Source organism: Salmo salar, chromosome 11 (genome assembly GCF_965601325.2).
Source record: "Salmo salar chromosome 11, fSalSal1, whole genome shotgun sequence".
NCBI lineage: Eukaryota > Metazoa > Chordata > Actinopteri > Salmoniformes > Salmonidae > Salmo > Salmo salar.
The window spans coordinates 87,482,561-87,509,041 of record NC_138301.1 but is presented as its reverse complement, the minus strand read 5'-3'; the positions used below and the strand labels follow the sequence as shown (position 1 = coordinate 87,509,041).

At 45.4% G+C, this 26,481-nt stretch overlaps 1 long non-coding RNA gene and 1 pseudogene across 2 annotated transcripts; both read right to left on the bottom strand.

Annotated features, from left to right (window-relative positions):
* Window positions 1-11,700, bottom strand: LOC106563097 (dimethylglycine dehydrogenase, mitochondrial-like; annotated as a pseudogene). Its single transcript, XR_014379436.1, has 8 exons — window positions 11,481-11,700; window positions 11,041-11,229; window positions 10,745-10,879; window positions 3,934-4,099; window positions 3,518-3,645; window positions 1,799-1,858; window positions 1,499-1,593; window positions 1-1,210 (listed from the first exon to the last, which is right to left on the bottom strand). The product of XR_014379436.1 is annotated as a dimethylglycine dehydrogenase, mitochondrial-like (transcript).
* Window positions 11,701-14,004: 2,304 nt separating this feature from the next.
* Window positions 14,005-18,209, bottom strand: LOC123725183 (uncharacterized). Its single transcript, XR_006757631.2, has 3 exons — window positions 17,860-18,209; window positions 16,031-16,125; window positions 14,005-15,915 (listed from the first exon to the last, which is right to left on the bottom strand). It is a non-coding gene; the product is annotated as an uncharacterized LOC123725183 (long non-coding RNA).
* Between the last annotated feature and the right edge of the window lie 8,272 nt (window positions 18,210-26,481).

Here is a 26,481-nt window from a genome sequence, read left to right as displayed (position 1 = left end):
CAAGCTTACCACTGGCTTTAATTAAGCAACGTTAAAATGTACAGACAATTTGACAAAATAATGTAAACACATTTATCACAATTTATTTTACTTAAAATACTGTTCCTTTTGGTTATTACTGTCCGTTAGTAGTTAGCTTGTCCTACCTTGTGCTTAGGTTATTACGTCTGCAATATGCCCGCCACGCTTTTAAGACGGAGGTTTGTGCAAAGCCTTATCAAAGTTCATTGTCTCTTCTATATAATGTACAAAACGATTACAGTAGACAGCATCTCTTTGGCCAGTTCTTGTGATAGGACAGCTGCAATAACGCTTCTACTAAGACTCTGCTTTTCAACCCCATAACCATTAATACCCGTAATTAAAAAAAGGCATTTAATTCCTTCATATAAAAACACATTATAACACCGCAATACTGAGAGATTAAAATGCCACCTATCAGTAATGATTGCCTTTGTTGCTAAGCAGTTATGGGTTGGATGGTTTCAAGACTCCAACCAAACAATCCATCCATGCTATTATGGACATTGGAACCTAGAGTTGAGCTCTTATGCACATTCTGGGTTACTTTAGTTGTTCCTGCTTCTTCCTAACCAGGTGACCAAATAGGAAAGAGGAAGTCATTTTTTATTTTATTTTTACATCACTGTCAAAGTCTCCATGTCAAATGATACCATATTCCCTGTATAGTGTGCACTACTTTGGGCCACACAGGGTAAAGGGTGTAATTTGAGTATTGTTCATCACATGTCAGTTGTTTTCATCATAAGTCACCATAATCATAACAGTAACACTGTCAACCAGCATAGTTCACATCACAGTGTGAGTGGTTGGTGTCAGTTCTTCTGTTTGGAGATTCTAAACGGACCTGGGTCGCAATTAGCACCAGACGGTAGCTAAATAAAGCACACCTTTCTGTAAATACTTGAAAGAAAACAGATCCTATTTGGATCCAGATCTGGTACTCTGGTTCTAAGCTGGGTTCTCTGTCTGTCCCCGGTGTGTAGGTCTTGCTCTTAGCCTTCTGCTACAGCCGGTTCCTGGTGGGTTAAGTGAGGACCAGTGGCTCCTAGACTACCATGGCAGGGTATTTCCTCCCCAACATCAACACCCTCTGCCCCACAGAACACAGTTCTACTGGCAGATAGGAAAATGCCAGGCTCCTCTGGGTGGTGTAGCTGTAGGCCCCTGGTGTAGTGTTGACAACCACCTAGGAGAGAGAAGAGGGCAATAAGCTATATGCTTTTCTATAGGATGGTTGCAGGTACTGTAGGAAAATGCTGGGTGGTGTAGAGTTTAGAAACAATTATTAAAGTGTCACTCCACAATGATACAATTATTGACAATACATATTACGCATTAAAAAAAACACATTGTGGAACATCCTATAATGCATTACATAATCTACATTGTTGGTAACACTGTTGGTGTAAGTGTATGCCTCTGTTGTGTTGCCTCTTTACCACCGCGCACACACACACACACACACACAGCTCACCTTGCCGTTGAGCCAGATGGTCCCGTCAACAGCTTCCTCTTCAGACCTTTAGCTTTGATCTCCTGCAGTGCTGTCTTACCGATGAAGACTGCTGGCTGGAGACAGGGAGAGAGATGTTTGTGTGTGTGTGTACTGTATTTAAACATAGCATTTATTAAAGAATACAGGTGTGTAGGAGACTTAGGATACTGGCTACATGGCCACAATTTCATAACATCTAAACATAAACCACAGGTTTCAATATGAACACCTCTACTTGAACACATAGACAGTGGCTGACTGGTGAGAGCCAATGTCTACCTTGTTGAGATTGATGAAGTAGTCCAGACCAGCTTCCAGAGGGTTGGTGTCACAGTTCATCTAATAAAAAATAACAAAACGTCAATCCATACCGCATGAGAGTACGTGTGTACCTCTGCGCCCCAGCCTCTGAAGCCCTTCTCCAGTCGTAGTGATGACATGGTGTAGGTACCAAAGTTGTCGATGCCCTCATCCTGTCCTGCTTCCATGATAGCCTGGTACACCGCTGTCATGTCCTGAGGTAGATACAGCTCCCAGCCCAACTCACGCAGTCAGTTACACTGTACATGCTACACATGTACTCTTAAACAGTTGTAAGCTTACACACACACACACACACACCCGTGTAGGAGATCCTGATAGCTCTGAGGTTGATGTCAGCCAGTTGAAGGGGTTTGCAGTGGAGGAACTTGAAGCATGCATTGCTCATCAAATAAAAACATCTACATTTAATTTAACCTTTATTTAACTTAGCAAGTCAGTTCAGAACAAATTCTTATTTACAATGACGGCCGACTCTGGTCCAATTGTGTGCCACCCTATGGGACTCCCAATCACGGCTGGATGTGAAACAGCCTGGGTTTGAACCAGGGACTGTAGTGACGCCTCTTGCACTGAGTTGCAGTGCCTTAGACCACTGCGCCACTCGGGAGCCGCTCATGTCCTCCTGAGTGAGTGTCACGCCCTGACCATAGTAAGATGTTATTTTCTATGGTAGAGTAGGTCAGGGCGTGACAGGGGGTGTTTTGTGTTTTTCTATGTTTTGTATATCTATGTTTAGGTTCTAGTTTTTCTATTTCTATGTTGTTTTTTGGGATGATCTCCAATTAGAGGCAGCTGGTCCTCGTTGTCTCTAATTGGAAATCATACTTGAGTAGTTTTTTTTTTTTTTTTCCCCCACCTGTGTTTGTGGGTAGTTGTCTTCTGTTTAGTTTATGTACCTGACAGAACTGTTTGTGTTCTCTTGGTTATTTTTCTTTAGTGTTCTGAGTTAAAAATAAATATTCATCATGAGCACTCGACTCGCTGCACCTTGGTCTACTTTCTACGACAGCCGTTACAGTGAGTTTCTGTAGAACGCCTCTAGTCTTTGGTCCAGCCACAGCCAACACCCTAATGTCCTCTGTCATGTTAGAAATGTCTATGTTATCCCTCCTTCTGTCTCCTATCCACCTGGGGTTAGAGAGGGATCATAGGGTTTTATGGTTATACTTACAACTTCAAGGAATAGAAACACCTGCACAATGTTGATTAAATTAATCCACCAATCAAAGTCTTCATTAAGGACTTGATCAGTTGAATCAGATGTACTACTGCAGGGCTGGAGCAAAACCCTGGACCCACATGGCCCTTGGTGGAAAAGATTGGCCACCTCTGCCTGCCCTGCCATAAGGCTGCAATGCAGATATCCTGACTGTCAGTGATCTCCTGATACCACTAGGGGGCGATATACAATACTAAGCTGTCTCAGGGTGTGTGAGAGAGCTGCATGAATAGGAGATTAATTCGTTTTTTAATGTGCTGTTCCCTATTGGAGCAGAGAGAGGGGGTGTTACAGTAACAGCTGCTGTGAGGAGTTGGAGTACAGAGTTATACTACCAGTGTTTTCTATGTGGGTTAGAATAATGTTATATGGGATGGTTTGACTCTACACCTGACCTGAGCCGCTTAGAGTATGAGAGGTTTTCATATCTGTCTGTCTCTGTGTGTGTGTGTTACCTGAGGTAGTGCAGTTCTGATCCGGTCCTGTGACTAGGAACTCTCCAGGTGCGAGCTGGGTAATGGTGACCTCAGTTTAGACTCTCCGAGTGGGGGGTCGACATATGGCTGATGTTAATTAGGCCCACCTGACAGGGGAGAGAGAGGAACATAAATATACTACCTAAGCCCAACAACCTCAAACAGGCCAGCATGTTCAAACTCAACACTGCCACCTGTTGGCAATAGTGAGATTCATAGGGACTGGGAGTCGTGCAGTGAGTTGTCTATGAGAGTGAATGAGTTTAGCCTGGTGTGATGCAGTGGCACATTCAGTTTCTCTCACCTTGGGCATAGTGTTGGTGAGATACAGTAAGATGTGATATAAGTGCACAGTGAGTACTAATACAGTGAGTTGGGCATAGTGTTTTCCTTACCTTGGGCATAGTGTTAGCAAACAGTCTGTCCAGTTGTTTCTGGGAGTCCTTCCCTTTAACCATGAACATGCGGAAGGGCGTAAGGTCCACGACCTCAACCTTCTCCATCACCAGGTTAGACTCCCTCCCCACTGGACCAAACCAGTTGGTACACCTGAAACTCGGCCTGGGGAGAACAGACAGACACTTGGGGGTAAGTTACTTGGTTTATTTCAAATGTAATGACTGAAAGTATTAACTGAGACAGCGGTTAGTTACTTCATATATTTAACAATTATATTTGAGTAAGTAAGTTGACTGAAAGTGAAAACACATTCACAGTAATGACTTGAGAGGAGGTGCAGGGGAGAGGAGATGCTTACAGACTAGCGGTTCTTGATAAACTTAACGCTGTGTTATAATAAAACAGTCATACAAAGATGGCTCTAGAAAGGAGACTTCACATAATGTTACGTCACTGGGCCCTTATACGGTAGGTTTCATAGTTTTACATATGGAAAAACTGTATTTTAATATACCATGGGCATCATTTCAGAAAGAAATCCCACAGATGGTGCTAAATTCTCAGGGCCAATTAAAAGCTTAGTCAGTCACTGGTAGATGGCCAACTGAAAGCTAACCGTGAGTTGGATTGGCAAACTAGATCCTAACCCGGAGTTTGAACATGTCAATTGGAACCTAACCCTGAGTTTGATCTCTCAAACACCTCCAGCTCTTAATTAAAACAAGTGGTTTCAGACCAACACATGATGATTATGTGGGACTGATATTATCAGACTATATAGAGTATTGAACAGTAAGTACAGAGCAGTTATCTCCCCAGGCATTACATGTGAATAAAAACTGGAAGCTGTCCAGCCTTTTCCCACCTTCCATCCCAAAAAGAAAAAACACCAAGTCCTCAAACAGTCTAACATACACACAGGAACACACAGCTGCACCGGGACAAAACACACACACAACATTGCTACAATGTGTGTGCGTGTAGTGTCTTCACACTCAAGGATGCAGAGAGTTACAGGCGCAAAGGAGATAGTGATATGCCAGACAGACATCTTTGGAATGGAACATTCCTAAAGCCACACTATGCTTTCCATATTTGTACACGTCATAAAACACATGAACCTCATGGCCAACTTCCTTCACTACTGTCCACTGGCATGATGGTCCAGCAGCAGCAGTAGTAGTTTAACATGATGGTCCAGCAGCAGTAGTAGCAGTAGTAGTGTAACATGATGGTCCAGTAGCAGTAGTGGTGTAACATGATGGTCCAGCAGCAGCAGCAGTAGTAGTAGTGTAACATGGTGGTCCAGCAGCAGTAGTAGTGTAACATGGTGGTCCAGCAGCAGTAGTAGTGTAACATGATGGTCCAGTAGTAGCAGTAGTAGTATAACATGATGGTCCAGCAGCAGCAGTAGTAGCAGTAGTAGTGTAACATGGTGGTCCAGTAGTAGTAGCAGTAGTAGTGTAACATGGTGGTCCAGTAGTAGTAGCAGTAGTAGTGTAACATGATGGTCCAGTAGCAGTAGTAGTGTAACATGATGGTCCAGTAGCAGTAGTAGTGTAACATGATGGTCCAGCAGCAGTAGTAGTGTAACATGATGGTCCAGTAGTAGCAGTAGTAATGTAACATGATGGTCCAGTAGTAGCAGTAGTAGTGTAACATGATGGTCCAGTAGTAGTAGTGTAACATGGTGGTCCAGTAGTAGCAGTAGTAGTGTAACATGATGGTCCAGCAGTAGTAGTGTAACATGATGGTCCAGAAGTAATAGTGTAACATGATGGTCCAGCAGTAGTAGTGTAACATGATGGTCCAGCAGTAGTAGTGTAACATGATGGTCCAGCAGTAGTAGTGTAACATGATGGTCCAGTAGTAGTAGTAGTGTAACATGATGGTCCAGTAGCAGTAGTAGTAGTAGTGTAACATGATGGTCCAGTAGCAGTAGTAGTAGTGTAACATGATGGTCCAGTAGTAGTAGTGTAACATGATGGTCCAGTAGTAGTAGTGTAACATGATGGTCCAGTAGTAGTAGTGTAACATGATGGTCCAGTAGTAGTGTGACATGGTGGTGCAGTAGTAGTGTAACATGATGGTCCAGTAGTAGTAGTAGTGTAACATGATGGTCCAGCAGTAGTAGTAGTAGTGTAACATGATGGTCCAGCAGTAGTAGTAGTAGTAGTAGTGTAACATGATGGTCCAGTAGTAGTGTAACATGGTGGTGCAGTAGTAGTGTAACATGATGGTCCAGTATTAGCAGTAGTAGTGTAACATGATGGTCCAGTATTAGCAGTAGTAGTGTAACATGATGGTCCAGTAGTAGTGTAACATGATGGTCCAGTAGTAGTGTAACATGATGGTCCAGTAGTAGTGTAACATGATGGTCCAGTAGTAGTGTAACATGATGGTCCAGTAGTAGTAGTAGTGTAACATGATGGTCCAGTAGTAGCAGTAGTGTAACATGGTGGTCCAGTAGTAGTAGTATAACATGATGGTCCAGTAGTAGCAGTAGTAGTGTAACATGATGGTCCAGTAGTAGCAGTAGTAGTGTAACATGGTGGTCCAGCAGTAGTAGTGTGACATGATGGTCCAGTAGTAGCAGTAGTAGTGTAACATGGTGGTCCAGTAGTAGTGTAACATGATGGTCCAGCAGTAGTAGTAGTAGTGTAACATGATGGTCCAGCAGTAGTAGTAGTAGTAGTGTAACATGATGGTCCAGTAGTAGTGTAACATGATGGTCCAGTAGTAGTGTAACATGATGGTCCAGTAGTAGCAGTAACAGTAGTAGTGTAACATGATGGTCCAGTAGTAGCAGTAGTAGTATAACATGATGGTCCAGTAGTAGCAGTAGTAGTATAACATGATGGTCCAGTAGTAGCAGTAGTAGTATAACATGATGGTCCAGTAGTAGCAGTAGTAGTATAACATGATGGTCCAGTAGTAGCAGTAGTAGTATAACATGATGGTCCAGTAGTAGCAGTAGTAGTATAACATGATGGTCCAGTAGTAGCAGTAGTAGTATAACATGATGGTCCAGTAGTAGCAGTAGTAGTATAACATGATGGTCCAGTAGTAGTAGTATAACATGATGGTCCAGTAGTAGCAGTAGTAGTATAACATGATGGTCCAGTAGTAGCAGTAGTAGTATAACATGATGGTCCAGTAGTAGCAGTAGTAGTATAACATGATGGTCCAGTAGTAGCAGTAGTAGTATAACATGATGGTCCAGTAGTAGCAGTAGTAGTATAACATGATGGTCCAGTAGTAGCAGTAGTAGTGTAACATGATGGTCCAGTAGTAGTGTAACATGGTGGTCCAGTAGTAGCAGTAGTAGTGTAACATGATGGTCCAGTAGTAGTGTGACATGATGGTCCAGCAGCAGTAGTAGTGTAACATGATGGTCCAGCAGCAGCAGTAGTAGTGTAACATGATGGTCCAGCAGCAGCAGTAGTAGTGTAACATGATGGTCCAGCAGTAGTAGTGTAACATGATGGTCCAGCAGTAGTAGTGTAACATGATGGTCCAGTAGTAGTAGTAGTGTAACATGATGGTCCAGTAGTAGTAGTAGTGTAACATGATGGTCCAGTAGTAGCAGTAGTAGGATAACATGATGGTCCAGTAGTAGGATAACATGATGGTCCAGTAGTAGCAGTAGTAGTATAACATGATGGTTCAGTAGTAGCAGTAGTAGTGTAACATGATGGTCCAGTAGTAGTGTAACATGGTGGTCCAGTAGTAGTGTGACATGATGGTCCAGTAGTAGTGTAACATGATGGTCCAGCAGCAGCAGTAGTAGTGTAACATGATGGTCCAGCAGCAGCAGTAGTAGTGTAACATGATGGTCCAGCAGCAGCAGTAGTAGTGTAACATGATGGTCCAGCAGCAGCAGTAGTAGTGTAACATGATGGTCCAGCAGCAGTAGTAGTGTAACATGATGGTCCAGCAGCAGTAGTAGTGTAACATGATGGTCCAGCAGCAGTAGTAGTGTAACATGATGGTCCAGCAGTAGTAGTGTGACATGGTGGTCCAGTAGTAGTAGTGTGACATGATGGTCCAGCAGTAGTAGTGTGACATGATGGTCCAGCAGTAGTAGTGTGACATGATGGTCCAGCAGTAGTAGTGTGACATGGTGGTCCAGCAGTAGTAGTGTGACATGGTGGTCCAGCAGTAGTAGTGTGACATGATGGTCCAGCAGTAGTAGTGTGACATGATGGTCCAGCAGTAGTAGTATGACATGATGGTCCAGCAGTAGTAGTATGACATGATGGTCCAGCAGTAGTAGTATGACATGATGGTCCAGCAGTAGTAGTGTGACATGATGGTCCAGCAGTAGTAGTGTGACATGATGGTCCAGTAGTAGCAGTAGTAGTGTAACATGGTGGTCCAGCAGTAGCAGTAGTAGTGTAACATGGTGGTCCAGTAGTAGTGTGACATGATGGTCCAGTAGTAGCAGTAGTAGTGTAACATGGTGGTCCAGTAGTAGTGTGACATGATGGTCCAGTAGTAGCAGTAGTAGTGTAACATGATGGTCCAGTAGTAGTGTGACATGATGGTCCAGTAGTAGTAGTGTAACATGATGGTCCAGTAGTAGTGTGACATGATGGTCCAGCAGTAGTAGTGTGACATGATGGTCCAGCAGTAGTAGTGTGACATGATGGTCCAGCAGTAGTAGTGTGACATGATGGTCCAGCAGTAGTAGTGTGACATGATGGTCCAGCAGTAGTAGTGTGACATGATGGTCCAGGAGTAGTAGTATGACATGATGGTCCAGGAGTAGTAGTATGACATGATGGTCCAGCAGTAGTAGTGTGACATGATGGTCCAGCAGTAGTAGTGTGACATGATGGTCCAGTAGTAGCAGTAGTAGTGTAACATGGTGGTCCAGTAGTAGTGTGACATGATGGTCCAGTAGTAGCAGTAGTAGTGTAACATGGTGGTCCAGTAGTAGTGTGACATGATGGTCCAGCAGTAGTAGTGTGACATGATGGTCCAGCAGTAGTAGTGTGACATGATGGTCCAGCAGTAGTAGTGTGACATGATGGTCCAGCAGTAGTAGTGTAACATGATGGTCCAGTAGTAGCAGCGGTAGTGTAACATGATGGTCCAGTAGTAGCAGTAGTAGTGTACCATGATGTACCAGTCCAATACCCTCTGTAGTGCCTTGCAGTCGGAGGCCGAACAGTTGCCATACAAGGCAGTGATGCAACCTGTTAGGATGCTCTTGATGGTGCATCTGTAGAACCTTTTGAGGATATGAGGACCCATGCCAAATGTTTTCTGTCTCCTGAGGGGAATAGGCTTTGTCATGCCCTCTTCACGACTGTCTTGGTGTGTTTTGAACCATGATAGTTTGTTTGTGATGTGGACACCAAGGAACTTGAAGCTCTCAACCTGCTCCACTACAGCCCTGTCAATGAGAATGAGGGTGTGCTCAGTCCTTTTCCTGTAGTCCACAATCATCTCATTTGTCTTGATCACGTTGAGGGAGAGGTTGTTATCCTGGCACCACACGGCCAGGTCTCTGACCTCCTCCCTATAGGCTGTCTCATCGTTGTCGGTGATCAGGCCTACCGCTATTGTGTTGTCGGCAAACTTAATGATGGTGTTGGAGTTGTGCCTGGCCATGCAGTCAAGGGTGAACAAGGAGTACAGGAGGGGACTGGGACAGGTTGAAAATGTCAGTGAAGACACTTGCCAGTTGGTCAGCGCACGCTCGGAGTACACCTCCTGGTAATTTGCCTGTTTAAAGGTCTTACTCACATCGGCTACGGAGAGCGTGATCACAGTCGTCTGGAACTGCTGATGCTCTCATGCATGCTTCAGTGTTGCTTGCCTCGAAGCGAGCATAGAAGTAATTTAGCTCGTCCGGGAGGCTCGTGTCACTAGGCAGCTCGCAGTTTGCTTTCCTTTGTAGTCTTTAATGGTTTGCAAGCCCTGCCACATCCAACGAGCGTCGGAGCCGGTGTAGTACGATTCAAGCTCAGTCCTGTTTTGACACTTTGCCTATTTGATGGTTTGTCTGTGGGCATAGCGAGATTTCTTGTAAGCGTCCGGGTTAGAGTCCCGCTCCTTGAAAACTGCAGCTCTACTCTTTAGCTCAGTGCGGATGTTGCCTGTAATCCATAACTTCTGGTTGGGGTATGTACGTACAGTCACTGTGGGGACGACGTCATCAATGCACTTATTGATGAAGCCAGTGACTGATGTGGTGTACTCCTCAATGCCATCGGAAGAATCCCATAACATATTCCAGTCTGTGCTTAGCAAAACAGTCCTGTAGCTTAGCATCTGCGTCATCTGACTACTTCTTTATTGACGAGTTACTGGTGCTTCCTGCTTTAGTTTTTGCTTGTAAGCAGGAATCAGGAGAATATAATTATGGTCAGATTTACCAAATGTCGGGCGAGGCAGAACTTTGTACGTGTCTCTGTGTGGAGTAAAGGTGGTCTACAGTTTTTTTCCTCTGGTTGCACATTTAACATGCTGGTTGAAATTAGGTAAACTAATTAGGCCACTAGAAGCGCTGCCTCTAGATGAGCGTTTTCCTGTTTGCTTATGGCCTTTTACAGCTCATTGAGTGCCAGCACCGGTTTGTGGTGGTAAATAGACAGCTATGAAAAATATAGATAAACTCTCTTGGTAAATAGTGTGGTCTACAGCTTATCATGAGATACTCAACCTCAGGCGAGGTTTATGATTTTGGGGTGGAGTGAAAGGAGTCCGCAACCTGCACTAATAAATTGGGAAACAATGCTTAACGCTCAGTGGTAGTGTCATACTTGTATTGATTGACTGATTGACCGGGTATCTTACTTGTATCCTGCAATGTATCCAGGCTTATAGAGCCAGTGTGGTCTTTCCCAGCCAGCATGGAAGCTCATGGAAGCCTTCCCCTTTAGTAGCTCATACACCCCACTGATCCTGTGGGTCGGACGGCCCGCAAAAACACTCCCCTTTAGAGTAGTCCGCTGAGGGAGGGAGATAGAAATTAAAACATTCATTTTCAACATTCTTTAGTAAACATGCCTTTACTTCAACCAGTAAAGATATCCCATTCATTGAAAACCCACTCACCCATTGTCCAAAATCCTTCTCTACTATAGGCCAGCCAGGGTAGTGAGTACTCACCCACGTTGTTGAATCCATAGGACTCTCTGGCCTTGGCACACATATAGGGTACAGTGGTCCATTTGCTGTAGCGGTTGGGGTCACACTCAATGAAGTCATAGGGGGGTTCCCCTGTCATGATCCAATCACTGAGGAACTTCCCGATGCCACCGGCGTGGATCACCCCATACCTGGGACATCACACACAGTCCGACCATGCGGTAATGCCTTTGACCTTCAACCTCCCACTCCCAGTCAGCCAAACATAACAAGGCTTACCTAGTTTTTACAGCAGGGAAGATAGTAAGACCTTCAGAATGAAGAACTTTCACACTACATCATCCAGTCACATCGATTTACTTCAGCATCCACCCCTGACCCCAACCCACTGCTCAGAGCTCCCCTCAAACAAACACACACACAATCCCACTCCTATGTTTACCCGAAGCCAATGGTGGTCCAGTGGTTGCGTGTGCCCTGGTGCGGTCTGACCATGGGCAGGAGGTCAGGGGGGGGAGGTGATTGGTCCAGACACAATGTTGATGATGTCAGCATTCTTCAGCACAGGTACCGGCTCCATGGCCATCTCCACATGGTCCATGATACGGTTCAGGTCTGACTCAAACAGCTCCTTACCAAAACATGTACAACACACACACATACACACACACACAGAGCAGTACAACTGAGGTTAGGCATACAGAGAGGGAGAGAGAGTCTGTGTGAGAGAGTGGGACAGTGAGAAAGCGAGAGAAAGATCAACAGACGACAGACCTGGTGGTACTCCATTTGTAACACAGGAGTCCTGCAGCACCATCTTCTCTCTCTCTAGCTACATAGCCGTCTTTGTATCAAAGATAGTTGTGTAGTTTAGAGTAATTAGAGTAATTATCGAGGTTAGGTAGCCAGCTATTTTCGTCCTCCTAACGTAGTCAACACTGCTAGCTAGCCAACTAGCCAACTTCTACCGACTAGCAGCACTGTAGAAACTATTGCATTACAACATTACAACGGAACGACTTGATTAGTGTAGTGTTAGCTAGCTACATAGTTGTCTTTGCTGTCTTTGTATCTAAGATAATTGTGTAGTTTAGAGTAATTATCGAGGTTAGCTAGCCAGCCGCGCCGCAACGCGACGCCGTTGTCCAGACTCCAGACTTAGTCAACACACCTAGTCATCATCAAACCCACTGCTAGCTAGCCAACCGTTACCGACTAGCAGCGCTGTAGAAACTAATACATTACAACGGAACGATTTGACTAGTGCAGTGTTAGCTAGCTACATAGTTGTCTTTGTCATAGCTTGATAATTGTGTAGTTTAGAGTAATTATCGAGGTTAGCTAGCCAGCTATTTTCGTCCCCCGCGATGCCATTTTTCCAAACCTAGCCAACTATTACCGACGAGCAGCATTGTAGAAACTAAATACATTACAAAGGAACGTCTTGATTAGTGCTATGTTAGCTAGCTACATAGTTGCTTTTGTATCATGATAAGGTGTAGTACTGAAACTATCGAGGTTACCTAGCCAGCTACACGTTCAAACAAAGTCAACAACGCAGCCACTGCTAGCTAGCCTACTTCACCAGCCTGCAGTACTGTATCATTTTCGTCGTTTGTCAATAAGATTTTTGCAACGTAAGCTTAACTTTCTGAACATTCGAGACGTGTAGTCCACTTGTCATTCCAATCTCCTTTGCATTAGCGTAGCCTCTTCTGTAGCTTGTCAACTATGTGTCTGTCTATCCCTGTTCTCTCCCCTCTGCACAGGCCATACAAACGCTTCACACCGCGTGGTCGCTGCCACTCTAATCTGGTGGTCCCAGCGCGCACGACCCACGTGGAGTTCCAGGTCTCCGGCAGCCTCTGGAACTGCCGGTCTGCGGCCAACAAGGCTGAGTTCATCTCAGCCTATGCTACCCTCCAGTCCCTCGACTTCCTGGCGCTGACGGAAACATGGATTACCACAGATAACACTGCTACTCCTACTGCTCTCTCCTCGTCTGCCCACGTGTTCTCGCATACCCCGAGAGCATCTGGCCAGCGGGGTGGTGGCACTGGAATCCTCATCTCTCCCAAGTGGACATTCTCTCTTTCTCCCCTGACCCATCTGTCTATCTCCTCATTTGAATTCCATGCTGTCACAGTTACCAGCCCTTTCAAGCTTAACATCCTTATCATTTATCGCCCTCCAGGTTCCCTTGGAGAGTTCATCAATGAGCTTGACGCCTTGATAAGTTCCTTTCCTGAGGATGGCTCACCTCTCACAGTTCTGGGTGACTTTAACCTCCCCACGTCTACCTTTGACTCATTCCTCTCTGCCTCCTTTCCACTCCTCTCCTCTTTTGACCTCACCCTCTCACCTTCCCCCCCTACTCACAAGGCAGGCAATACGCTTGACCTCATCTTTACTAGATGCTGTTCTTCCACTAATCTCATTGCAACTCCCCTCCAAGTCTCCGACCACTACCTTGTATCCCTTTCCCTCTCGCTCTCATCCAACACTTCTCACTCTGCCCCTACTCGGATGGTATTGCGCCGTCCCAACCTCCGCTCTCTCTCTCCCGCTACTCTCTCCTCTTCCATCCTATCATCTCTTCCCTCTGCTCAAACCAATCTCCTGATTCTGCCTCCTCTCCTCCCTTTCTGCATCCTTTGATTTTCTCTGTCCCCTATCCTCCAGGCCGGCTCGGTCCTCCCCTCCTGCTCCGTGGCTCGACGACTCACTGCGAGCTCACAGAACAGGGCTCCGGGCAGCCGAGCGGAAATGGAGGAAAACTCGCCTCCCTGCGGACCTGGCATCCTTTCACTCCCTCCTCTCTACATTTTCCTCTTCTGTCTCTGCTGCTAAAGCCACTTTCTACCACTCTAAATTCCAAGCATCTGCCTCTAACCCTAGGAAGCTCTTTGCCACCTTCTCCTCCCTCCTGAATCCTCCTCCCCCCCCCCCCCCCCCCACCCTCAACGATTTTGAAAAGAAGGTTGACGACATCCGATCCTCGTTTGCTAAGTCAAACGACACTGCTGGTCCTGCTCACACTGCCCTACCCTGTGCTTTGACCTCTTTCTCCCCTCTCTCTCCAGATGAAATCTCGCGTCTTGTGACGGCCGGCCGCCCAACAACCTGCCCACTTGACCCTATCCTCTCTTCTCCAGACCATTTCCGGAGACCTTCTCCCTTACCTCACCTCGCTCATCAACTCATCCTTGACCGCTGGCTACGTCCCTTCCATCTTCAAGAGAGCGAGAGTTGCACCCCTTCTGAAAAAACCTACAATCGATCCCTCCGATGTCAACAACTACAGACCAGTATCCCTTCTTTCTTTTCTCTCCAAAACTCTTGAACGTGCCGTCCTTGGCCAGCTCTCCTGCTATCTCTCTCAGAATGACCTTCTTGATCCAAATCAGTCAGGTTTCAAGACTGGTCATTCAACTGAGACTGCTCTTCTCTGTGTCATGGAGGCTCTCCGCACTGCTAAAGCTAACTCTCTCTCCTCTGCTCTCATCCTTCTAGACCTATCTGCTGCCTTTGATACTGTGAACCATCAGATCCTCCTCTCCACCCTCTCCGAGTTGGGTATCTCCGGCGCGGCCCACGCTTGGATTGCGTCCTACCTGACAGGTCGCTCCTACCAGGTGGCGTGGCGAGAATCTGTCTCCGCACCACATGCTCTCACCACTGGTGTCCCCCAGGGCTCTGTTCTAGGCCCTCTCCTATTCTCGCTATACACCAAGTCACTTGGCTCTGTCATATCCTCACATGGTCTCTCCTATCATTGCTATGCAGACGACACACAATTAATCTTCTCCTTTCCCCCTTCTGATAACCAGGTGGCGAATCGCATCTCTGCATGTCTGGCAGACATATCAGTGTGGATGACGGATCACCACCTCAAGCTGAACCTCGGCAAAACGGAGCTGCTCTTCCTCCCGGGGAAGGACTGCCCGTTCCATGATCTCGCCATCACGGTTGACAACTCCCTTGTGTCCTCCTCCCAGAGTGCTAAGAACCTTGGCGTGACCCTGGACAACACCCTGTCGTTCTCCACTCACATCAAGGCGGTGACCCGATCCTGTAGGTTCATGCTCTACAACATTCGCAGAGTACGACCCTGCCTCACACAGGAAGCGGCGCAGGTCCTAATCCAGGCACTTGTCATCTCCCGTCTGGATTACTGCAACTCGCTGTTGGCTGGGCTCCCTGCCTGTGCCATTAAACCCCTACAACTCATCCAGAACGCCGCAGCCCGTCTGGTGTTCAACCTTCCCAAGTTCTCTCACGTCACCCCGCTCCTCCGCTCTCTCCACTGGCTTCCAGTTGAAGCTCGCATCCGCTACAAGACCATGGTGCTTGCCTACGGAGCTGTGAGGGGAACGGCACCTCCGTACCTTCAGGCTCTGATCAGGCCCTACACCCAAACAAGGGCACTGCGTTCATCCACCTCTGGCCTGCTCGCCTCCCTACCTCTGAGGAAGCACAGTTCCCGCTCAGCCCAGTCAAAACTGTTCGCTGCTCTGGCACCCCAATGGTGGAACAAGCTCCCTCACGACGCCAGGACAGCGGAGTCAATCACCACCTTCCGGAGACACCTGAAACCCCACCTCTTTAAGGAATACCTGGGATAGGATAAAGTAATCCTTCTAGCCCCCCCCCCCCCCTTAAAAGATTTAGATGCACTATTGTAAAGTGGTTGTTCCACTGGATATCATAAGGTGAATGCACCAATTTGTAAGTCGCTCTGGATAAGAGCGTCTGCTAAATGACTTAAATGTAAATGTCGTAGGGTCCAAACAGCAGTCCGTCTCTCTCTCCTGTCTGAGGTAGTAGGAGCCCTCCAGGTCCCTGATCACTGGCAGCTCTGTCTTCAGGGCCTTCACCTAGGCACAACAAAACATTATCAAAATGTATTTAACATCTAATCAAACTTTATTATTCATCACAACACATGTTACTTTAAAATAGACACATTCAACAATTTTATGAAATTAATACCTCAGGCACTGTTGCTATGACAGCATACTGGTGATGGACAGGGATAGTGGGGTGCTCAAAGCCAATCAACTGGCCAACTTCCCGGGCCCAGATTCCTGTAGACCAATCAAAGAACAGTAATTATTTCATCATCTGAAAAGGTGCACCTTCAGTGGGGTCAATAGAAACCAGAAACATCCAGGGTTTTTTTTCAGGGGAAAGGAAAAGAGCCTGACGCAACTTCCGCTTTTGGATGTGCGCCTTGCTGTTTACAGTCCCCACCCCAGTGAAACATATCAGATGACTAAAAATAGCGCCCGTCTTTCTTTGAGATGAAGGCACTACATGCCAATTTTGTTGATGTCATTATTGCTAGATAAATCTAGCTAATATTTGGCTAGCAGCTAGCTACGGCACGTGTTTGCTTGCTCTCTGAAGTTGTTTCCATGCGGAAATATAAACAAGGCGATGTTCCATCTTAACTCCTCCTTTTTCCCCCTCGTCATGACCAAAATATGGGGTGTCCTGCTCAGGTGTTTATTTTACACCTTCTAGGTTAGGTTAGCATAGATGTTTTGAGGAGACCAGGAAGCAGACACCAGAGTAGGGAGAAAGACGCCAGTAGGGTGTAAACAGCCATCCCTGAACTGCCCCAGTCTCCACAGCAAGGAAAGCAAAACAAGTTTAAGAACAGAGGCTCACACACCGACTCGCTCTGCCTTCTCCTAACCCAGCCTTCACATCCTCAGATCAAAATAGTGCAAAGCCATCTCGGTCCCACAGATTGTGCAATGCTAATGACAGAAATGGAGCAGAAAATGGCCGTAAAATGTTAGAATAGTAGAATCTCAGATGCAGAGTATGAAAGCCGGTAGATAGGTAGAGTAAAAACACGACTGTTATTACAGTACTATGGTGTACTCTATGACACTTAGACATGGTTGTGTCTGAAGTGATACCATATTCCCTAGATAGTGCACTACTTTTGGCAAAAACCATGGGGCTCTGGCCAAAAGTAGTGTCATATATATATAGAGAAGAGGATACCATTTCAGACTGCGGCATGGTGTTAAGGGCCCGTCACATTAACACTAACACAATTATCTGTCTGTCTGTGGCTCCAACACTATGACTCCACATCTTAAGACATAGATAGGAGACTCCCTGTTCTACCAGCTGATTCACTTTAGAGTGAACGTCGAGTCACACTGCATAGAAGGTTATTCTTGTTTTAAACTTCATCAAAGGCTTCATTTACAAAGGACTTCATTTTCTAGGAGCTATTTCAGGTGGTCAGCTGAGATTCCAAGCCCTGGCTGTTGGTGATAATGTGATCTGATGATCGATGCTGATCTTTGGTATAATGTCAGACGGCTGGTTTTTATAACGGCTCTTTCTAAGGCCTTGTTCTTTTGGAGTTTAATGGCAGCGTGCAAACCAACTTTTTAGGTGCGTTACCGCTTTTCCTTGGGAGCATTTAACCGTCTCCCTGCTTGTTAGCTTCCCCACCAAAACACTGGCACAAACACGAATGTTCCTACTCCGTAACGTTCTAAAAGAGAAAGAAACAGACCAGACAGAGCCACTACATCCACAGGGACATGGCTACACCCCTAAAACAGAACATTTACTCACCACAGTACCTTGTGTAAGTCACAGAACTATCGCTTGACCATGACAAGCGCAAACCCAGTCAACACATAGTACTACATAAAATGTATATACATTTAGTCATATACTGTAACACAAAGATTTAAAAAGAGACGCCAACACAATTTTACAACTGAAATAAAAGATTCAGTAAAATAATGTATGGCATAGCCTCTGTGTACAGTAGACCGACCACTAACCAGTATAGGAAGCCTGTTGCTACGAGCCTCTTGCCAGATCAATATTCTGATTACCGGGGCAAAAGTCAGCTGCCCTCCCTCTGCACATAGACAAACACACACACCATTACCCCTGCTGACACTACAGCTGTTTGTCCCTACAGAGCACAGACTGGTAACGGCCTGCAGGAACCAGTTGTCGTGACAGCTGAAAGAAATGTCACATAACCCCACTTGTTGACTTCTGCCGCTTTCTGCGGAGTTGCAGCTGTTCCACACCAGACCCTGCGTCAAGTACATAAATACATGACATAAATAGTTGAGGTACAAGTAGGGAAAAGAGTAACGGTAGAGTATGCAAGTCTGATATAATCACTCATTTTAGATACTGCTTCACAGTATATCTCTCAAATTGAACAGAGTTTTGCTGCATTATAACTTCAGCTTTGTTAAAAAAAAATGATCTCAGAGGGATACATACTCTCTCTACCTTTTTTAAAGGTTGCCTTTCCCTTCTTCTGTAGGCTATGGCCAGTTAGGGCCAGAGCAGAGCTGCTGGGGGAATCTGAGTAGATAGCACACATGTTTACCAGCTCACTGTAGCAGGATACACACAAGGTCATTCACAAACCCTCCCATGAATAACCTCCAATGAATTGACTCTCTGATCCATTTCCAATGGGGCTTTACATCTGGGCTTACCCATATCCACAGTACACCCGCCGCACCTTTAACTAACCAAATCAAAATCACATTTTTATTTGTCGCATGCACCGAATACAACAGGTATTACAGTGAAATGGTCACTTACAAGCCCTTAACCAACAATGCAGTTTTAAGAAAAATAAGTTAAATAAAAATAACAAATAATTAAAGAGCAGCAGTAAAATAACAGTAACTCACTCACTCCCTTTCCTCCTTATTTATGAGCACCAGTGATAGCGTGGTAAGCTAAATCAATTCTAAAGGCCAGAGACTCCGATAAAGACCGTTTCTCTCTCTGTGAAACAGTACTGTCCATTTTCTGTTCACAGTACATATAGCTCCCACTTAGGAATGAAAGGTAAACTGAATAACTGGTTTCACCCGTGATTTGAGGTCCTGTGTGAACACCTTTCACTGGTTGTCTCAGTGGCCCGTTCTCCTTTTGGTTCCATTAGTAGGTCATGGCCCACATGGTGAAACAGATCCTTCAGGGGGAGACACATTCCTAGAACCACAACCCCTGACCTTACTCTGGGGATTCTCATTGATCAAGGTGCCAACTGATGGTTTCAGGAAGAGGGAGTGTCATGGTTTGAAGGTGAGGGAGGAGAAGATAAAAAGACGGGATACAGGACTTTACTCCAGCCCTAGAACAGCTGCTCCTGGGGACATTGATTTGTTCAATCCACTGTGTTAGAGCAGGGTTGGAGCATAAACAACAGCCTGCACACCCAGTAGCTCTCCGTGAGCAGGCTTGGTCACCAGCGACCAAGAAGAAAGAGAGAAGGGATGGGCAGCAAAAGAGGAAATGTTTGGGAAGACGAGGCCTGGCAAGTGGGGTTGGGAGAGAAGATGAGAGTAAATGAGAGGGAAGAAAAATTGAAGGGTTTAGAAAAAGGAGTAAGAGAGAGAGAGGAGGGCAAGCAGGGAGTTTGAAGTTGGAGGAAAGAAGAGTTGAGAGGGAGGGAAGGAGCCGAGGAGAGCGTAAATGGAGGGATTAGGGTGTGTGGGGGAGGTAGAGATGTAGAGGTGGTTGGGAGTCAAACAAGGGAATGGGGCAAGTGTGAGAGTGGAAGGAGAGAGAAATGGAATGGGGTGAGAGTAAAGGGAGGGAGCGTTGGAGAGAATGGAGTCTGAGGAATGCTGCAGCAGCACTTCAGGATCTGCTATCACATGGAGTTATTCCTGCAGACCACAGCTCCCGCAAACATAAATCACATACCCTTCCCTAACCTGCATGTCAAGGGGTAAACCCCCAAATCCCACCACACTTAGAGCTCCCGAGTGGCGCAGCGGTCTAAGGCACTGCATCTCAGTGCTTGAGGCGTCACTACAGACATCCTGGTTCAAATCCAGGCTGTATCACAACCGGCGGTGATTGGGAGTCCCATAGGGCGGCGCACAATTGGCCGGTGTAGGCCGTCATTGTAAATAAGAATTTGTTCTTAACTGACTTGCCTAGTTATATAAAGGTTAAATAAATAAAATGACTTTACACAACTCACCCATCCACTACAGGAGAGATGAGGTTGACCCGAGGGTTAGAGAGAGATTTGTATTGTAATGGAAGATACGAACATCCCAAGGTTATGTATAGAGAGGGAGGCTTTGCTGGAAACAACAGAAAACATGACAGTGAGTGCTATTACACTCCCATCATAATTATCATACCAGGGTTATTCCCACATATCCAAACAATGCTCTCAGAATGTAAAAAACTCAACCGCAAACGAGTGGGACCATTTCACAGTAGAAGAAGGAGGTTAAAAGATTTAACTCCTGGTGGAGTGATTTTAAAAGGGGGTGTAGTAGCTACTGTTTATGAGCACAACCAATGCTATTCTGAGAGAAAGAGGCCCACAAAACCAGGACTGAACACCCAGAGAGACTCTCAGACGGCAGGGGGTGTGTCTGTGTGTGTGTGTGTGTGTGTTAGTGCAAACAAACACAGCAACTTCCACAATCACCACACAAACCTCCACTCCTGGACCTGTATGTACTGTACATGAGCTGTACTACTTTACTGGACCATATGGAGACGGTAGTCATTACTGCATTGGTCAAACACTACAAATCTACAGTGTCTGGTGGGGTTTCAAGTTAAATCCTTTAGCTCCACTATGGGATGTTGTACCCCTGACAAAGTGGACTTCATTTTCCCCCAGCAGCTATACGTGTAGCTAGCTATATGTTTCTCTCTCCATGTTGATTGTACACCAAGTACAATGTATAGGACATAGACTGTAATGCTCTCACCCGCTGTGACTTACATGAGTTACATTTGTGAAGGCCAGTGAGAGAGGGAGAAAGAGAAAGGGGAAGATGGAGAGAGATTTTGAGGTGAATTCTTGGACTTGGATAAACAGCAGTGGAAGGAAAGGAAAAAAGGAGCCATATTTGCCAACTGAACCATCCCAGAACTGGTATGTCCAGTATGTCCAGTTCTGCAGTCTATCCAATCCAAACTGTGGGATACGTCTTCAACAACCTGGGAGAGGCTGCATGGGATGGGTATCAACTTGTTCAGATATCAGCTTACTCAAACTTCACAGACATTACGACTAGAAACATGTTAATCACCTGAAGTGTGTTTGTTTGTTCAAACCTTTTGGCTGGTCATAGTTTCTCAATCCCGTTTTCCAGTGAGAATTCAATGTGACCCCAGACCTGTGTATAACAGGACTGTGTTTTTGAATGACCAAACTACTTGAGTACGATCCAAACATCACGACAACCTCTTCTATAGCCCTAAAAACAAAAACACTATAACACAACTAATATATCTACAAGATACTACAGTGCTTAATGCAATGTATTGATATTCAATTGATGTAAAAATCAATAATCAATGCATGCTCTGTTGCTGAGTGGTATGGTTCTTACAATGTTTGTTTGAACATACTGACTTGTGCGAGGAGCGATCAATCATGGTTTGCAGCACAAACACACTCTGCACAATAACCCAGTCCCTGGTTGCTCACCTTCCAACTACACCAACCCTCCTCTGGCTCTCTTTCAAAACACATTCTAGCACGAAGCTCACCCTCCCAGTCTGCCAAAGGCTCTTGTTTCTATTTTCCATGTTTGCAGCAAGAGGTACATGTTGTGCATATATGCTTGCAAGCTTGTCTTTGTGCATGTATTTGTGTATACCAGCGATGGCTGGTGTCACTTATAATCAGAGGACGGACTGGAATGGAATGAATGGAACCCATTCCAGCCATTACAATGAGCCTGCCCACCGATTTCTCCCTCCACCAGCCTCCATTGGCGTTTACATAGAGACAGATATTTTGCCACTGACAGATATTGGACCTGTGGCGTTGACTATGCGGTTAGCTCTGATGGTCCCGTGTGGGGTCTGGACGTCCCACTTCCCGTCGCTGGTGGGTGTGAGACCGGAGCTGGTTTGTAGATCTGGGCTCCGTACATACGGGGCCCCAGCAGCCAGGGCCATGGTCAGGAGTTATAGGAGGACGGGCTCATTGTAATGGCTGGAATTGAATAAATGGAACAGAGTCAAACATGTTGTTTCCATATGTTTGATACCATTCCAGACATTACAGTGAGCCCGTCCTCCTATAGCTCTTCCCACCAGCCTCCTCTGACGACACCCTTATAGGCTTTAAAGATTATACACTATGGAAGTTTAGTTGCCCTTTTGGCTCCGGAGCACCTCCAGAGACCAATGTTCTGTATAGCCTCTTTAAGTCATTACAGAATCTCCATTAGGCTCGGAAATCATGCCATAAAACTGAAATCATGACGTTCTTGATCATATTAGCCTGGTCCAATATATGTTTGTGCTGTCTTGTCACACCACGGACATTTAGGAGTTGGCCAGACAACACAAACCTATCTGAGACCCAGGCTACATGTCTATGAAATATGTGACTGTATTTCCCCTCAGGTCCAGACCTTGTCCATGTTGAGCAGGGGGAAGAGCTCCTTGATCTTCTCAAGTGTGATGAGCCACTGGGGCGTGGGGTGTCAGTGGGTCCTGGCCATCTGGTACTTCAGCTCATCCACTCTGACTGGGGTGGAGGACACACGGATGCTGCCTGGCTGGTGGGAACCCACCGCCTAGAGGCACACAGAGAAAATGAAGGTGTGAAACATACTGTACATGCATACAGATACAGACTCACATTATCATCCATTGTGCCGTTCTGTGGTTAATGTGTAGTGTACGAGACTCTCATACAGCTTGATGCTGTGGTAGTGGACCTTCTTCAGGTTGATACCAGGGTGGTAGTATATGGTCAGACTAGCGTAGAACAGACAATAAACATAGATACATAGAGGAGGAGGCATGGAAGTGTACATGCAGTGGGGGAAAAAAGTATTTGATCCCCTGCTGATTTTGTACGTTTGCCCACTGATAAAGAAAGGATCAGTCTATAATTTTAATGGTAGGTTTATTTGAACAGTGAGAGACAGAATAACAACCAAAAAATCCAGAAAAACGCATGTCAAAAATGTTATAAATTGATTTGCATTTTAATGAGGGAAATAAGTATTTGACCCCCTCTAAATCAGAAAGATTTCTGGCTCCCAGGTGTCTTTTATACAGGTAACGAGCTGAGATTAGGAGCACACTCTTAACGGGAGTGCTTCTAACCGCAGCTTGTTACCTGTAAAAAAGACACGTCCACAGAAGCAATCAATCAATCAGATTACAAACTCTCCACCATGGCCAAGACCAAAGAGCTCTCCAAGGATGTCAGGGACAAGATTGTAGACCTACACAAGGCTGGAATGGGCTACAAGACCATCGCCAAGCAGCTTGGTGAGAAGGTGACAATAGTTGGTGCGATTATTTGCAAATGGAAGAAACACAAAAGAACTGTCAATATCCCTCGGCCTGGGGCTCCATGCAAGATCTCACCTCGTGGGGTTTCAATGATCATGAGAACGGTGAGGAATCAGCCCAGAACTACACGGGAGGATCTTGTCAATGATCTCAAGGCAGCTGGGACCATTGTCACCAAGAAAACAATTGGTAACACACTACGCCGTGAAGGACTGAAATCCTGCAGCGCCCGCAAGGTCCCCCTGCTCAAGAATACATATACATGCCCGTCTGAAGTTTGCCAATGAACATCTGAATGATTCAGAGGACAACTGGTGAAAGCGTTGTGGTTAGATGAGACCAAAATGGAGCTCTTTGGCATCAACTCAACTCGCCGTGTTTGGAGGAGGAGGAATGCTGCCTATGACCCCAAGAACACCATCTCCACCGTCAAACATGGAGGTGGAAACATTATGCTTTGGGGGCGTTTTTCTGCTAAGGGGACAGGACAACTTCACCGCATCATTTGACGGGGCCATGTACTGTCAAATCTTGTGTGAGAACCTCCTTCCCTCAGCCAGGGCATTGAAAATGGGTCGTGGATGGGTATTCCAGCATGACAATGACCCAAAACACACGGCCAAGGCAACAAAGGAGTAGCTCAAGAAGAAGCACATTAAGGTCCTGGAGTGGCCTAGCCAGTCTCCAGACCTTAATCCCATAGAAAATCTGTGGAGGGTGCTGAAGGTTCGAGTTGCCAAACGTCAGCCTCGAAACCTTAATGAAGAAGATCTGCAAAGAGGAGTGGGACAAAATCCCTCCTGAGATGTGTGCAAACCTGGTGGCCAACTACAAGAAATGTCTGACCTCTGTGATTGCCAACAAGGGTTTTGCCACCAAGTACTAAGTCATGTTTTGCAGAGGGGTCAAATACTTATTTCCCTCATTAAAATGCAAATCATTTTATAACATTTTTGACATGCGTTTTTCTGTATTTTTTTGTTGTTATTCTGTCTCTCACTGTTCATATAAACCTACCATTAAAATTATAGACTGATCATTTCTTTGTAAGTAGGCAAACGTACAAAATCAGCAGGGGATCAAATACTTTTTTCCCCACTGTATGATCGCTGACTACACTTAATCAACTGTATGGACCCTGCAAGTTTGCAATGCAATGTTTTGAAAGTGCATCTTTTTTTATATATACAGTTGAAGTTGGAAGTTTACATAAACCTTAGCCAAATACATTTAAACTCAGTTTTTCACAATTCCTGTCATTTTATCCTAGTAAAAATTCCCTGTCTTAGGTTAGTTAGGATCACCACTTTATTTTAATGTGAAATTTCAGATTAATAGTAGAGAATGATTTATTTCAGCTTTTATTTCTTTCATCACATTCCCAGTGGGTCAGAAGTTAACATACACTCAATTAGTATTTGGTAGCATTGCCTTTAAATTGTTTAACTTGGGTCAAACGTTTTGGGTAGCCTTCCACAAGCTTCCCACAATAAGTTGTGGGAATTTTGGCCCATTCCTCCTGACAGAGCTGGTGTAACTGAGTCAGGTTTGTAGGCCTCCTTGCTCGCACACTCTCTTTCAGTTCTGCCCACAAATTTTCTATGGGATTAAGGTCAGGGCTTTGTGATGGCCACTCCAATACCTTGACTTTGTTGTCCTTAAGCCATTTTGCCACAACTTGAGGTATGCTTGGGGTCATTGTCCATTTGGAAGACCCATTTGTGACCAAGCTTTAACTTCCTGACTGATGTCTTGAGATGTTGCTTCAAAATATCCACATCATTTCCCTTCCTCATGATGCCATCTATTTTGTGAAGTGCACCAGACCCTCCTGCAGCAAAGCACCCCCACAACATGATGCTGCCACCCCCGTGCTTCATGGTTGGGATGGTGTTTTGCTTGCAAGCCTCCCCATTTTTCCTCCAATCATAACGATGGTCATTATGGCCAAACAGTTCTATTTTTGTTTCATCAGACCAGAGGACATTTCTCCCAAAAGTACGATCTTTATCCCCATGTGCAGTTGCAAACCGTAGTCTGGCTTTTTTATGGCGGTTTTGGAGCAGTGGCTTCTTCCTTGCTGAGCAGCCTTTCAGGTTATGTCAATATAGGAGTCGTTTTACTGTGGATATAGATACTTTTGTACCTGTTTCCTCCAGCATCTTCACAAGGTCCTTTGCTGTTGTTCTGGGATTGATTTGCACTTGTCGCACACCAAAGTACGTTCATCTCTAGGAGACAGAACACGACTCCTTCCTGAGTGGTATGACGGCTGCGTGGTCCCATGGTGTTTATACTTGTGTAGTATTGTTTGTAAAGATGAACGTGGTACGCAAGCTGTTTTAAGTAGTTCCCCACATCCAGTGCAAGCGGGAGGGATTGTTAATTCCGCTACCGAACTGCCCCTAATCAAAACGAAACAAAACGGCCTAAACCCAGCTGTCAGAAAACACAGAAAATGTAACTTTTATCAATGTGTCAATCACTCTCGAGTCATCTGGGACCCACGGGCTAAGCCCAAGGGACTACTAGGAGGGCACTTGAACATTCGTAGTGTCATTCCAAAAAGTGATCAAATTCAACATCTCCTCACAGACTCCAACCTTGACTTCCTCTGCCTCTCAGAGACATGGCTCCATACAAACTCTCCATGTGCTGCTTTGATTGTGCCTGGCTACAATGTTTTCAGGAGAGACAGGATTGAAGGAAGAGGAGGGGGTCTGATGATTTACATTAAAGAACATATCCGATGTAAACAAATTGAGTGGTCATGTGATAATGAACTAGAATGTATTGGCCTGAACGTTACACTGTCTCCCCAAATGTCCTTTACCCTTATTGGAATGTATAGACCACCTTCCACCAAAAGTGTGTTTTTTGATCAGTTTAATAACATGCTTAGGGAATGTGATTTTGGGAAGGAGGTCATCTTAATGGGAGATTTTAATATTAATTATGACGACAAGTCTTGTAGGAAAACCCTCAAACGGATCACTAATACCTTTGACCTTACACAGCTCGTTAAAGGGCCAACCAGGGTGACTTGTTGCTCTAAAACACAGATTGATTTGGTGTTCAGTAATAAACCAGAGAGAGTGACTAAATCATTCAATATGGTTACTGGG